The sequence below is a fragment of the Haliotis asinina genome, chromosome 11 (genome assembly GCF_037392515.1).
Source record: "Haliotis asinina isolate JCU_RB_2024 chromosome 11, JCU_Hal_asi_v2, whole genome shotgun sequence".
Lineage (NCBI taxonomy): Eukaryota > Metazoa > Mollusca > Gastropoda > Lepetellida > Haliotidae > Haliotis > Haliotis asinina.
In genome coordinates, this window is record NC_090290.1 from 4,257,841 (window position 1) to 4,271,042 (window position 13,202).

The window sequence follows — 13,202 nt, forward strand, 5'->3', positions numbered from 1 at the left end:
CATAGGCCAGTGACGCTACTTTCGAAACCTGTCATGCAGGCAGTCTCACAACGGCTCTTGTCGAGAAGCTAAGTAAACCATCACATTATGTAACCTCAAACAATTTACGGCAGACCATAACATATATTATAGGACGGCTATATGATGAAATATAAAACACAATATGTTAAATGTAAGCGAAATATACAATACGCATTCAATCTGATGTTAGACTCTGCATGATACTTTGTGATACTTGTGATACTTTCTGTGCCCTAGAGGCAGAACAAGAGAAGATGTTTTGTTTTACAAACCCTCATAAAGTGGATTGAACACACAGTTATTAGATTCATTAGGGTTAGATTCATTAGAATATAGTTTAGTAATGTATTGTAAAGACACTTTTACACGACGTTGAGTAAGAGATGGTTCAGCAGCCTCAAGGAAGAGACTGTCAATAGGTGAAGTTCTGAAAGACCCAAGACAAAGTCTTATGCCTTGACGGTGGACAAAATCAAAACTTTTAAGGCTGCTTTTGCAAGCTCCACCATATGCGATGGAGGCATAATCGAGTTTCGAACGGACTATTGATCGATATAGGTGTAAGAGGCACAAGAAAGAAATGGTGATTTACAAAAATTTACAAAATGTACGTCATGTTTACAAACATTTACAACGACTGTAAATTTAGAAAAGATTTTACAACTACTTCTTTCAATTTTGCCATTTCTCAAGAATCCCCATGACTCTGTAAACTTACTATTTTATCATTTCTTTTGTTCTGTTAGAGTTCTTACTGTTGATATGCATAATGGATCTTGCATGTGACATATTTATTCATGAAAACTGATGGAATAAGCCATATTTTGTATAGTCCATTTGTGCTTTATATCAATGTAACTGCGTCTGGTGCGTGAAGACATGAAAGTTGATGTGTACACCCAGCATTGATCTATATATCAAATACTTGTGCCTATTAAAACAGATGTCTTCGAGATCATCATCCCAAGCTCATTCCGGTGATTTTACCACTCTACTCCAGGGGAACTATATGCATTCTCTAAATAACACCTGTCACTAGACCATTTATGTTGGTGCTCATTAACGGTGTTATGCAATTGGCGTATTCACGAAATCTCATAAACGTGTCAATAGATAATTGGTTGTGTTGTCAGTATGTGTGGATTGGAGCAAATACTCGAATTAACAAACCATTGTGTAACAAGATTTATATAATCATTTACAACAAGTATGTTACTGAATATTTAAATGGTGCGTGCCGGTCTATCATTTGTTTGTTTATGTTCGGCGTACATAAATTTTATCATTCATACATAAAACATAACTTACATAACTGTACACTGTGCTTTGCATTTCATAACTGCGTAAATATAAGAAATTCTTAAAGTGCTACACAATCATACATCATCAGTGTCAACAGTGATAGTTCATTTCATACACAACTGATTCGACAAGATGGGAAAATACTTCTCCATACTCTGTCATGGTCTTTCTTTCTCTTTGTCTTAAGTCTATGGTTACTTCGGTGAGCATCCACAATTTTACCATCAAGACACCAAAAATAATTATCTTACCAATAACATTCTCATAAATGCTCTACATTGATACAATTAGTTTGTATGTGTGGAATCTTTAGAAGGGGGAAGTCAGATGTAATACACACAGAGATATATATATAATATATGGTTAAGACATATTTAAACGTGCAGTCGAAAATTGATTGGCAAATAAGCTAGACGCTTATGTTAATACCTCTCTAATGCACTTTACAAAGGTAAATAAACCAAAATTCTGATACAAGATTATCATATGACAAACCACGATGTTAAATCTTCAGTCACATGTATTATCAAATCTAAAAGAAGCAGTGACGAAGAGGTAGGCAGATCTTAAGAGGGACAGATTATTAAGATCAGATAATTCACTATTTCCGTATAAGATTGTCTTCAAGCTTTACCCATGTTTGTAATTCAAATCTATATACATATGTGACTGCACATGCTGCATTGTACTGTACGGTACCGGTGTTGATATAAACTGTAAAGCATTTAAATTTTGTATTGTATGTTGTATGGTACCGGTGTTGATATAAACTGTAAAGCTGTTCACAATCCCATTTCATTTTATCAATGAAAAACAAACACAATAAATAAGCACAAACAATGGAGATGTGTGAATCATTCCCTCTGCTGGTGATCGCTGTGTGGGATTAGTTCAGTCCACTGGCAAAGAGGATACCACTAGTGGGATTATTTGGCTGATTTGGGTTAGTGTTTTGATAACGCTTAGTCTTGATGAAAGATAGTCTATTTCAACAACATGGTCAATAGGTAAAATTCGTATTAAAGTGACATACCTTTATTTACATGTTTCACAAACCGTTGTGTACACATGCACTGTCCATTGTATTTCTTGTACCAAAGCATACAATAGGAATGCTACTAGCTCCTGACATGCGTTAACAAGAATTAATGATGTAGACTCACACGGATATGTATGCTTGTGAATATAAGCATTTTGAGAAAGGGGTTTTAAGTAGTAACATCCGGGCTGTTAACAGGTAATTCAAGGCAGATGAAATCAGCAGAAAAAAGTATCTGTGTGTCTGTCTGAAATCAGCAGGAAGTTGGAGAAGTTACAGAGAGGAAGAGTAACTCAAGTAACTTGATGACCTTTTGCGATCTAAATAAATATATGAACTACCGATGGGGAAATGCAACTGATAATTGCACACCAACATACGGACATTTTTGCTGTCGTGAATTTGAGACTCCACATCTACAAAAGCCGTTCAGAATGTCTGTCAGCGATATTTCTTCAGAAGGCACATTCAGCTCAGGTGAGTATATTGCAGATGTCGTAAGTATATTATTTGTAAAATCAGTAAGGCAATCCTGATGACACCTTGTGTTCCTTCAGCAGCATGGTTGTTGAAAAATCTTACACTCAAGACTACCATACCATTTAGCAGGGAGCTCAATACACAGAGTCGTAGAGTATCCCTACATTTAGTAAGTGTTTAGTATATTCAATCACGATATGAGAACAACAGCCCGACTAATTGGCTGATCAAAGGTTTATTACATGTCATAAATATCCTTCCTGGGACTTAATCAGGCTATGGGGGTGGAATATATTCCCCAAGTAACACCAGGTGTTTTTTTGTGGTTGAGCTGAAGGATTACCTGTTGCATGTAATTTCAATTATAATGTATAATTAGTATAAGACTGATTTTGGATGTATGCTTACAGACGTAAAACGTTGTGTTTTATGTTTTTAAGAGATAGGTCTCATAAAAAACAACGACAGAGCAATACAGACTAATCCCAGTATTCATACGTATTTTGGGTTCCCATATCACACGTCATTATATGGATGGAAGAGTGACTTTAATAGATATAAACCCATTTACTCACAAAACACATCCTTTTCAAAATCGCTAAGGCATTTCAAAATCAAATTTACCACAAATATATTTTAAAAACTAAATTGATTGTTTATTTCTTTGTAAATATTTGTAACGTTTTCAGACAAGGTATTCTTCTACGATGTTGTATTAGAAGTAATTTGACTTTATTTAATACTTTAGTTGTAATACCTGCTAGTCATTTTGTTATGTTTTCCAAAATGCTAAATGTATTTTTACCCATGAATCTATTTTCACAGGCAACTGTGAGGCAGGTTCTACGAAGTGCTGAGTCTGTAAGAGGAATGACCCTAAATCCACAACAGACGTAAGAATATACTTAATATGATTTAAATACAGTAACTGCAAGAGTTTCAATGCATTAAACCATTCAACGAGTAAAACTTCGGGTGTTTCTACAATAACCTCTACATGAACTTATCTTCATTGTGCTGACAATAAATTCAGAATTGTATTTTTGCAGGTTGGAAACAGGACAGAATAAGGACATCATGGGATTTTGCTAAGGCAGCTCTCCCTGTTATTCCGCACGCGTTCCAAGGTATTGCAGTTCTGCTTAATGCTCTATCCTATATGCATCAGTGCACAACAAAAAATGAGCACAACCCACTGTCATATAAATAAGAATGCTCATTTCTTGAGCTCCAAACATGAGTTTTGTTGCACAGTAAAATTATGCAACAAAATGTAATGTTCATGGGCGATTTTGTTCAACCGTTTGAATTGGGTGCGTGTGTTTGGTGACGAGTTCCTGTTATAATTCTGTTATCACTGTATATTATATGTCAGTTTTATTGAAACATAAAGTTTCTGTCAGGATATTGTATTTTGTTTGTTGCAGTGGTTATGACAAGATGTTTGCAAACAGAAAAGGAAACCGTCTCAAGAAAAAAACAAAAACAAAACAAAACAAAGACAATGATGTCATGAGAAAATATTCCAGAAAAACTACAGTAAGTAAACATGAAAACCAGTTTAACTAGCTTTCGGGATCAAGAAGTAGATGAAACTGTTTTAAGAGGATGCACTGCGTAACTTGGCTTACCATCAATTAACAAGGCATTAGGCCTTGTTAATTAATGAACCCTTACTGACATGACTTGCTCATCAACGAACAAGGGAGTAGGTCTTGTTATGTGTTGAGGCTTTGTTCAAGGCTTGGAGATACAGTAACTATCACCCCACAGTATTAATCCGTGTGATCTTTCAAAGAAGAAAAAAGGTTGTACCATACTACACCTGTGTTCTAATGCACTAAATGCACAAGTATCAATAATACTTGCTATGAGATTTTGAGAATAATCAGTGATTCTATTTTCACATTGGTTTACCATTCACTTAATGCAAGTATAATCATTTTCACTGTTTTATTCAGAAATCGAGTCGAAGGGATGCCACAGACAGACCTCCCCAGCCATAAAAAAGCGAAATATGAACAAGTATTAAAGAATGGACAACTACAATGCTACCCCATTGTTTTTGATTGTATATTTGATAATAATGTGTAACACATTTTCCGTAAATTTGTAAATGGAATGTTATTGTATGAAAATTAATCTTCCTCTTTCTTATTGTAATCTGATAATTCCTTCCCGGAGACAAATAAACATCTAAGCTTGACACTGTCCATTTGTTTTGGGATAATTTAGTTCGCATGAAAGACGGGAATATTATAAAAGTGAAATTCCACATTATAGAATACCATTTCCATCAACAATGCAGTATTGACTATGGAGCACTATCAAGCAAACATCAACTTTATTTCAATGTTATGATATGCTAAATTCCTTCTTCACACGTCATAAACCAAATTCAGCACATTACAACTTTCACTACCTAAACAACCCACTCCTCGACGCATTATCACGATGATGACACTGCAAGATGTCAAACCAGCAGAAACTCAGCACAAACAATTTCAAAATGGTTTTTTTATCCAATAAAGATGCAGCAGAGTACTAACTACAGCGAGGGAAATGGAAGCAGTGTGACTCGCCTTACCTCAAATATGGTTCCTATGCTATGTGAATAAAATGACAATGCGCAAAGTCGAACGAAGGCCATTCTGTGTTTTTTACAGGCACAAGGTGGATAAGAACTTATTAGTATTTGGCGTTACGACTATTGATCACAAGACAACCCCCCCCCCCACCCCAAAAAAAAAACAAAAACAAAAACAAACAAACAAAAAAAAACATATGAAATATCAACATGTCAAATATTCCACCACTATAGGTACTAGTAACATATATTCCATTATATCTGTTCTGCTGTTTGTAAAAAAACAAATAAATAAAATTACAAGCGTACAATCGCGGTTCAGAAGTGCAATATGTTACGTCCAACGAAGCCCGCGGGAGACCAAACCCAGTCATAGCTGGTGGATGTGCACTCAAGTGTAACGATGGCTACCGATTGTCTGCCTCATTTGCTGATACACCGAGGGCTCATAGTGTGGGGCCCATAGTGTGTTCAGAAAGATGATGTGTTTGATGGGCATTTTAGAAGTATGGCGAGTCACAAGAAAGTAAGACTCTTTATGGATAACAACTTTTTGCATTGATACGTCATTTCAGTATGGATTGATATACCGTTGTCAAACAAAATCATATACACTATGTTGTTATCCATAAAGAATGTATGTAGAGATGTTGGATTTGTAAATCCATCTTTGAATTTGCGTTCGATCCAATCAAAAATCATCTCAGTAGAGATGGTGAACTATTGGAAACTGTCATTCGTCCAAGTACAAAGCAGGACTGGAAACTGATAATCGTTTGCACCAGTTTCGGTGAGAACCAGTCATCCGAGAAAAACGGATGTAGTTTCTTTGCAACCCATAGACATAAAAACATGTCATATGTACAAGTATCACACCCGCTTAATTACATAATGTGGCAGAGACAGGACTTGGGTGCATGAGTCATAACTCAGTTTATTTTGTTTATAGCCTGATAGGTGTTAAGTTTAAATTGCATGTGACCAATGAAGCTGTGTATTGCATAATGTCTTTAGCAGACAGGCAGTCAGACATATAGGTGTCAATAAACCAGACATTAAGCTTTCTCTGTGACGGAGGCTGCTTCTTACAATCAACATATTTTTTATGTAACAAGTAGATTATTTACTTGTTTGTGTACACAACCAAGATTAGACTACTGCTCACGACCTCATACACCGGGCATGCATACTGTTTCAAGCTCCGCGAACCTACTCACTGCGCATGCGTTATGGGCGCAGTGTAGCACAACTGTTTAAATAACTTCTTCCCCCAGCGCAGGAGGAAATTTAGTGAATCGCTTGAACTCCGAATTTGCGGATTTTTTTTCCATCGCGGTTTTTCTCGTTATAGGTTAAATTGGCTTTTTTATGATTTGTTTCGGTAACTGCATACCGAAAGGTATCAGAATCTGCAAAGTTGTGTTTTCTTTTGCATGTGACCTTTAATAAAGTTTCGTTCCATAAGAAAACCTATCAAAATAATACAACATATCAATAATGCACTATGTTCCAGGGTGGGCAGTTTTCTCTGGAGGTCTAGATGTTTCTTTTTCTTTGGGAGCAGTGTCTGGCCAGCACTATTTTGCACCACTTTCAGTTTATTAATTTGCGTCTCCAGTCCAACATGAAATAATTTATCATCTCGAAAACGTTGGGATGGGCTTTTCCAACAAATTACTTTAACCTCCCATGCCAACCTCCAACCTGTTATTGGGCACATTTCTGTCATGGGGTTCCATTCTTGAAGGTTATTGTTTAGTTATGTTAAATATAGCAGTATGTCTTAACTGCAACTAGCCCATGTACAACAGGTATAGTCCCTCGAAGCCTAGAATTATTCAGTGAGGTACAGTTCATTCGGCTTATGGGACTTCATGCCTCAATGATTTTATGGGATTGTGGTGGATGTTGCTGGCTGACCACAGAAATGAAGAATCAACAGAAACAACAAAAATCAAATATGATTGTGAAATATTTCAAAAGGTGATCTATCCCATCTGTATCACTGGTTCTATTGGTAAAGGTTGGATCGACCACAGGATTCATAGCAACATATATTGTCATGTGTTATGTTATCGCAACACAATCTCTATCATTTAGCATATTATCAGAGGTGACAAGGTGATACTGTTTATAGTTATTGTTATTCACTGTTTCCAAACACAAAACAAGTGGGATATTGAGTGGGAATTGTTTTCTAAACAGCTTGTGCATAGTGAAATAAACACCCATGCATCTTCACTCCACCGAACACTGTAGTAAGAGCATCAGCATCCTACCTCTAACAGAGTGACCTCTGTCCACTGAACAGTGGTCTGTCCCACTCTCATTTCACGCCCCAATTACCTCATTAATTATGTCGAGGGGTCAAACTGTAATTAGCCTTTGGAATTTGTTAGGTGTGAATTTGAGGCCTTGCGGACCGTTTTACCATCACCCACCAGTTATCTCCCCCTGTGGATCTTTACAAATTGTAAATGTATTGTAAACATCATCTTTCCAAACTTGTAAATGTCTTGTAAACATCATCTTTACAAAAGATTTACAAGCTTGTAAAGGTGAACTTTTTTCCAGTGAGGGTCCCTTGATCCCCTCCCCACTTTGATTTGGAAACAACCTTCAACAAATCTAGTGCCTTCAGGCATTTAGCTTTAAGGGATTTAATGTGCGGTAAGAAGGTTAAATGAGAATCGAAAATTAAACCCAAGAACTTGGCCTCCTTCGCAACTTTGATGGGAGTGCCATTTAAAGAGAGTTCAGGGTCCTTATGTGGTATATATTTTCTGCAAAAGTGTATACAATTAGTTTTGGATTTAGAAAATTTAAAGCCGTTTTCAAGACACCATTTATTTATTTTATACACAACTGTAGTTGCCGTTCAATAGTATGCATATTTTTACCACGACAAGAAATATTAAAATCATCCACAAAAAGTGATCCGTCAATGGAATCGTTTAAAACCTTGGACAAACTGTTGATCTTAATACTAAATAACGTGACAGACAAAATACTGCCTTGCGGAACACCCTGATCCTCATTATAATGGTCAGACAGGGTTGAACCTACTCGGACTTGAAATTGTCTGTCTTTTAAAAACTGTGATAAAAAACCCAAAGTAATGTAAATCCTTCAAAATACCATGCTTCCATGTCGTGTCATAAGCTTTCCCGAGATCAAAGAAAATCGACACAACATGTTGTTTATTTACTATTGCATTTTTAACGAAGGATTCTAAATGTACCAGATGATCAATAATACTTCTAACTTCCGAAAACCACATTGAATATTTGTAATGAGGTTATTGGTTTCCAGATACCAAATTAATCTGCTATTTACCATTCGCTGCATGGTTTTACGGACACAGCTGGTTAAGATATCGGTCTGTAATTGGAATTATCAGTATGATCCTTACCAGGTTTGGGTATAGGGACCACAATGGCATTACGCCATGAAGGAGGAAAGTTTCCAGATGTCCATATTTTGTCAAATATATCCAAAAGTGTAACCAGACATGGTTCAGGCAAGTGTTTCAGCAGCTGGTAATGAATATTGTCATCACACGCTGCAGTGTCATGAGCTTGCTCAAGAGCAGTTTTTAGCTCATGTAATGAAAACACTTCATTATAGTCTTCACCGTTATCTGTTTCAAATTTAAGTTTTGTCTTCTCCTGTTGTTTCTGATATCTCTGAAACTCAGGGACGTAATTTGCTGATGAAGAATGTTTGGCAAGAGTTTCGCCAATTTTAATTGCAATTTGACATTTGTCAGTAATTAGATTACCATCATGTTTGAGATGGTGAACGGCAGATTTTGAACCTTTGCCTTTAATTCTTTGAACCATGTTCCATACTTTGGACACTGGCGTGCGTGAATTAATATTAGAGATATAGGTCCTCCACGATTGTCGCTTGCTTTGTTTAAAGGCACGACACGCCTTTGTATTCAGTGTTTTAAATCTGTTTAAGTTATGGACAGTTGGATGATGGCGAAAATATTTCTCTGCCTTTTCCCTTGCTTTTCTAGTATTTTTACAGTCTGTCGTAAACCATGGCTTTTGTACATGTGGAGTTGTAGAGGATCTTGGTATGCACTCGTCAGCAATTACATTTAAAACGTCAGAAAATACCTGAATAGGATCAGCAATATCACTGAAACATTCGGGTCTTAGATGAGATGTGCAATGAGTTTGAAATAAGGACCAATCCACCTTGGAAAAATTCCATCTTGTATAAGATGAAGAATCAGTCGGAAAAGATTCAGATAATATCGTTTGAAAATGATCACTTTCACAGACGTCGTTGTGAACGGACCAATCAAATTCATTAAGTAGATTAGAGTCTGCACGAGACAAATCTAGAGAAGAGTAGGTGCCGGTTGCAGTATGTAGGTAAGTGCTTGAATCATCATTAAAAATGCACAGGTCATTATTTGAGATGAAATCTTCCAGTATTTTACCTTTAGTGTTAGTATTTGTACCACCCCAGAGTTGTGACCATTAACATCACCCATTATAATGCAAGGTTTCGGAAGTTGATCATAGAGAGCTTGTAGATCAGTCAGGTGAAGTGTTGAAGAAGGCGGAATATAGAGTGAGCATAATGTAAGGACAACTGAAACTGCTTGGAGATTAGTTGTAAGTGGTACATGGCTGTGGATAACATTCTGCTTAACAAGGATTGAAGATCCACCAGAGGCCCTATCACCCGAAGGTGAGAAATAATGATATGCATCGTACTGACGTAAATTAAAAGTATCTGTCTGTTTCAGAGTTTTTCTTTTTTTTCTTTATATATTGACATAACCTTACCGAGTCTATATTCCTTTGGGACATATTGAGAGGTAGTGATCGCACTGAATAGTTTGCACAGATACTGATGATAAAGTCCCCTGCAAAAATGATGTGTTCATTTATAATTCTATCAGGGCCAGGGATTTGTTCTTACTAAGAGATTTAATGGCATCTTTTACTTCCCTGAAAGAAATTTCCTTTTCCAGCTCTTCGTCATTGTCATGATGGGAGGATTTTTATAAATCAGTTACATGTTTAGATACACGATCTTGAAAGTCAGAATCAAATTTGTCTGACTCGTATGGTTGAGCTACATCTGTGAAATATTACCTCCAAATTCTACAAATGTCAAGAGGTGTTGATCCACTCTCTTTCCCGTAGGTAAGCACAGAGACATTAGTAACAGTTGCCCTCTGTTTCCAACAGTTTTATAAAAACAATTTTCATCCATTTCAGCTGAAACTTCGATTTCTTTCAACATTTCATTTCTATTGAACCTTTTGGATTATCGCAAAAGTCGCCGAAAGTTACTTTTCTTATCTTTATAAGCTGAACGTGATTGAGATGTTGGATCACGAGGTTTACACGCGTGCAACAGTGAGCATCATTTAACCTGATTTCCAAAATAGTTTTAAGTATGGCTTATAACTGCTATGTGGTATGGTGTGCACGCCTGCATGTAATAGGACAGTTGTAATCATATCATTATACGTATCAATGGTGTTTGCTGATGTTCGTTTACAAGGGAAGGATAATGATATTGTATAAAATATTCAACTGAATATTGATAGGAGTCTATATCACTTTCTCTGGCCCTTCCCCATTTGGGAATAGCGTAATAATCTCCATGATATAACAAGAGGTTTCGTTTTTACTCTGGGAACACCTTGTAGTGCGCGAGACTGCTTAGAGAGCGATCTGATAGGATGAGACACATTATTCTTTACCTTGCTGGCAGTGTTCTTTGAATCCCGTGAAGAGTGGTGAGTGACTTTCTGCCAAGAGTTGGTGTCGTCTATTTGTTGTGAGCGTAAAGAAGGAAAGTCGGTGTGGTAGTCGTAGCTTGGGTCGACATCAGCACATTTAGCTGAAGGGTCTGTGCTGGTGTCAGATGTATTGTTGTTCTCATCATGTTGTCCTGTCATCACTGCGATGTGGCGTGGTTCGCTGGATTCTATCAACGTTGTGTCTCTCTAAAGCGTTGTCTGTGGCGCTGTCCGTAACGTTGACGTTGACGTTGACACATCGTGCATTTTCTTTCTTTGCTGTAATGGTGCTTGGGGGTTGCCATCAGATCTGTTCATATCCTTAGAAAGTACTGTTAATTTAGTTTCAATTGTCTTTAGTTTCGTATCAACTGAGAAGTTGGTTTTCATTTCATTTTCATCACGTGTAGGATATGATCTCGATAAGACTTGTTTTGTTGATTTGACAACTTTAATTCTGTCCTAAGTTCTGTCCTTCTCTCTTCTGATTCGGTTTGTTTCTTATATTTTTCTTTAATAGTTTCGTGCAAGCGTTTTATCTCTTCTTTAAGTTTCTTTTCGAGTTTCTCAAACCTTTCATCTAATAGCTTTTGTCGATAATTTACAACTTGCTTTAATTGAACAATATGGCTGAGCATAAGTCATTTTGCTCACCTTGCGTAGTTGACGTGGTCGTAGATGACAACGTGGTGGCATGCTTGTTGACGTTGGCTGTCGATGGTGTTGATGGCGTAGACTCAGGCGGTGGAGTTGAGATCGACTAGCTCTGCTGAGTACTTTGTTCTGGAGTACATAGTCAGTAATAGTGCCTTCAACAAAGTGAAAGAGATAATACACTCCCTGTGCGCACTTGTACATAACTGAAGGTGTTGCTCCCTGTGTGTTCTTGCGCTGAATAAAGAGTTCTGGTACAAATATGAGGTTCATGCCGCGTTACTAAAGACAGCATATATGGCTAAATGTGGTAATGTTGTTTGTTTGTCTTTTTTGGGGGGAAACACCAATCGTTTGAAAATATAATACTTAACCTAGTTCAGGTGTTTTGGAATTAATAGTTCAACTCAGTAATTGCAGAAGCCTTTGACACATTTATTTATGGTCAACGAACACAAACACACCTCGAGTCGTACCAAGCGTTAAAATTCAGTTTGTGAAAGGCTTTGTCGGAGGAAAGACAGGAACTGTTAACGTTACAAATAACCCACAAGAATGTAAGAAGATTTGAAATGATACACTAGGAAATGTACATGAATATATTCACAGAGACTGCCTCATCGTGGCAATTGTCTCAGAAGGAGCCAGTATCTTCTCTGGCCTAATGACGTTTGCTACACTTGGTGTTGTGTCACAGAATACAGGTGTTCCGATTGAAACCGTTGTTTCATGTGGTAAGTAAAGTGGAAAGTATCAATACTGATGCCAGCTTGAGCCAGTGGCTTAATATTAATCCTTCCATCAGCAATATTTAAGCCTTGTCGTGACGAGGACATTTTATATCAATTAAAGATGAACATATTTTGAAGATTAAAACCTGTCGACGATGGACAGTAAAACTACCAGAGTATCACAGATAGTAAGGTAAAATTAGAATAATATTAAAGAACATGTTCCTAAAGTTTTCTAACGTAGTCAGATTCTGTCAAAGCAGGTCTCTCACATACCCAAAGTGGGATTTGGATGACTAGGCCATAGCAGACTGTACCAACAAAGTACTCAGTTAGTGAGATTATAGAAATTTATGGCAAACCGAGATATTGTTTGGATTCCTTTACAGTTTGTGTTTGTATGACAAAGACAATATACGTTAGATACCATGTGGTACTAAAATAATATATAGATAATGGTTGATCATATAATACGTTGCGAAAGAACAGCAAAATGAGGATATCACAGTTGGATATTTAAAACTACCATATGATTAGTATGTAGATGAAATAATAAGCTATATGACATGTCAAAATGAACTAAAAGTCACCAGCAACTGAAGATAGATCCCC